Here is a 3,422-nt window from a genome sequence, read left to right as displayed (position 1 = left end):
TGCTTTATACCACTCGGGTATTGTGGTTTCTAGCAGATTTTCTTGTGCTTTCTACTTGTCCCAAGCTTATGGTTTCTCATCCCAAGGATCATTTCTAGCAGGTCCAAGGTGGCTTGAACCAATCCAGAATGGTTTCTATCACTCTGTGGGAGGTTTCTACCAATAATTAAAAGTGTGATTTCTATGTAAAAACACCTAAAAAAGAAGAAAGCAACAAACCTTCTAGTAAGCTACAATGGTTTCCCTCAAAAATGTCACAAACATGATGTAAAAATTTTCATATTAAAAGGGTGATTCCCATCATTACATTAATTAATTAGTTGAGTTTACAACATGTTTTTGTTGGAGTTTGAAAGATGAGTTTACAAAAGGTCTTTTATTTTTGCTTAGGTTTTGATTTTTTACTTTATCATGAGTGTTTGTAATTAATCTTTGCTTTCTCTTTCTTTTGAACCTCTACTTCCTGCTCCCACCTTAGATGCTCAGATATTTCCCTCTCCACTCTCTCCCTCTCTAGCCGTTCCTTCTCATGCCTCTTAGATTCTAGGTCGCCTCCATTTCCCTCTCCTCCAACTTGAGAGCAAGAAGCCAAGTTCCTTAATTGTTCTCACGCACACTTTGTATCCGCTATCATCAATGATAAGAGTTTTGTCGGGCCTAAAATGTGGATTTTTTCTCCAAAATACCTTCAAGTCTCTGAAGAAAAAAAGCTTATTGTGCATCAGCCCAAGACACACTTGTGCAATTTGGCTTTGACATAACACCTGATAGACAAGGCCGCTATGATTTAAAGACACTATCTAGAGTTCCTTTCACTTTAGGGGTCATGCAACTGCTCCATATAAACACATCAAAAAATCTAATGCACCAATCCCAGAACCTATGGCTGTCTTTGCGACAATACACTTCTCAGGAGCGGTGGCTACATGTGTAATTTACCATTTCTCCTGCATATGCAAGAGGCTTTTCACCAAAGTGGGTCTCTACAATGGTAACCAATAGGCCATTCAAATCAAGTATGAGGGCTCGCTTATTGTATTCCTTCAGCTTTGGCACCATATTGGGTGCGGTAGAGGATACCACTCAACAAAATGACATCCCTAGAGGGATGTATGTTATCAAAGTACTCTTTAATCTTCCTCATGCACATTATCAAATGCTCTAGGAACTTCTTGGACTCAAGTCTCTATCTTTTGAGCCTCTTGGCCTTTCTAATTTTCCACACCTTGAGAATTTTTTGGGAAACAATGCAAGTTTCTTCTCCTTTGTAATGGCATGTTTACGAGCATCATTTCTTGCATAATTTAGTGTTTACACCTTCACCAGTATGGAAAAACTGAATAATCACATGATCTACGTGTTATGAACAACCAAAATGCCCAACTATTTAGAATAAATTTTAAATACCAATTTAAGAACACTTGAGTCAAACAAAGGAAATGGACAAAAAGCAATATTCAATTCCAAAAGGTAGTAGGTGCTACATTGGAATTACAAGAGGCGTTTTAGTTTCACACTGGCATACAAAAACTATGTATTGATATCACAACATGTACTTTATGCTCACATGCTAATGCACACTATGCTTATAGGGCCTTTGAGTTGCACATCTATGCATATTTTTGTGTACTGAGATTCTACAAGCATTTCATGCTCATGAGGAAAGCTTTTTACGAAAGTCCCCTCTTCCTTCATAAACCTGTATTCTTTTTTTAAATTTTCATTTTTAAACCCCTCTTGTACATGTAATTCTATAACTCTTTGGAATATAAAAAAAACTCTGGGTGAACTCACATGCTACACTTACATATTTTTAAGTGGACCCCCCAGGTTATCCATCTCCACATCTGCCCCTCCCTTTGTTTGAGATCTTCTTCGGTGACTATTTTTGTGTGTCCTGTTTCCATGCCCCGTCTCTTCTTTTGGGGCTCTACATGGACAAAAAAGATAGCAATAAGTACATAATGCAATTTGTAAAGTTCTAGGGTTTAGGAAGTGTGGACTACGAGTAGTACCACTATGCTACACTTGATCAGTGTGCTTCTTCTTGCAAGACAAAAATCTCTAGAGAGTCACATCAATGGGATATTCTTGGACCTTTGTACATGATGTTTGCTATGTTGAATTCTCCATTGACAACAACATCCAAATCTTTCTCACCAACGTCTAGTGATGACTTCTCAACCATCTCCACATATGGCCTCTCCCTTTCATTGGGATGAGATTGGGATCTCCTTCTTTAGTGACTGTTTTTGCATCTCCCACTTCCAAGCGTTGTCTCTTATGTTTTGGCTTTGTATGGACAAAAAGACAGCAGTAAGTACATAATATAGTTTGAAAAGCTCTAGGATTTAGAAAGGGTGGAGTACTAGTAGTACCATTATGCTTCACTTGATTAGTGCACTTATTTTTGGAGGACAATAATCTCTAGAGAATCACATCAATGGGAGACTCTTGGTTCTTCTCATATGATGCGTGCTGTCATGACTTCTCAATGCCATCGATGATAGCATCCAAATATTTCTCACCAACCTCCATGTTGCTCTTACCGAAGCCATCACTAGTTGCTAGGCTTGATGCTTCATTGGCGCTCAAACCTTGCATTAAAGACTACTTGGGGTGCCACTGGGACTCACACCTTGCACTTTGGGAATTCTTTGGGTGTCATGAAAACTCTTGAATGTTGTGTACCAAAAACCTTTTGTGATGACCCTACTTGTGAGCCTTCAAGAACACCTACACAAGAGACATATAAGACTTGCAACATTGTATTGGTGGTTTCTAGCATTATATTGGTGGTTTCCACCACTACATTGGGTGTTTCACCATTGTATTGGTGGTTTTCACCACCCAAGACTGACGTACCCACTGAAAAATCTTAAACCCAGCTACTTTTTACAAGTTTCCATAGGTTTCCACCAAGTCAATGTTTTTTACCCTTGACTTTACTGGTTTAAAGTGCATCCACTTATGGTTTCTAGCATGTCTGCTTGGCCTTTCTACCCATCCTAGGGGTATGGTTTCTACCCATCCCGAGAATCATTTCTTGCATGTCCAAGGTGGCTTCCACTAGTGCCAGGATGGTTTCTACCAGTCAAGGGTTTAATATTTATGCAATCACGTTAAAATCTCTTGTGATCAAGATGTGTTATTATCATATTGACGTGATCACAAGTTATGTAATCACTTCCAAGCCGGTTGGTGGAAACCTAGAAACCAACAGAAAATTTGTTGTTACTTTACAGGCCTGTCACAAAAAACAATTAAAGCCTAGCGGTCCCACAAGGAAAAACAAAATCCCAACGGGCCCGCAAAAGAATAAATAAGCTCGTGCTTGGGCCCAAAAAAACATCATTTGGAGAGCTCATCTAGAGAAGAAGGAGAAGAAGAGAGTTTTAACATCGCAGGAAACCATCCCAAGA

At 39.1% G+C, this 3,422-nt stretch overlaps 1 pseudogene; it reads right to left on the bottom strand.

Moving 5' to 3' along the window:
* Nucleotides 1–2,022: 2,022 nt before the first annotated feature.
* On the bottom strand, nucleotides 2,023–2,829 carry LOC147419390 (uncharacterized; annotated as a pseudogene).
* Nucleotides 2,830–3,422: the final 593 nt, after the last annotated feature.

The sequence above is a fragment of the Adiantum capillus-veneris genome, chromosome 29 (genome assembly GCF_014529385.1).
Source record: "Adiantum capillus-veneris isolate H3 chromosome 29, ASM1452938v2, whole genome shotgun sequence".
NCBI lineage: Eukaryota > Viridiplantae > Streptophyta > Polypodiopsida > Polypodiales > Pteridaceae > Adiantum > Adiantum capillus-veneris.
Note: the sequence above shows the minus strand (reverse complement) of the source record. Positions and strands in the feature narration are given on the sequence as shown.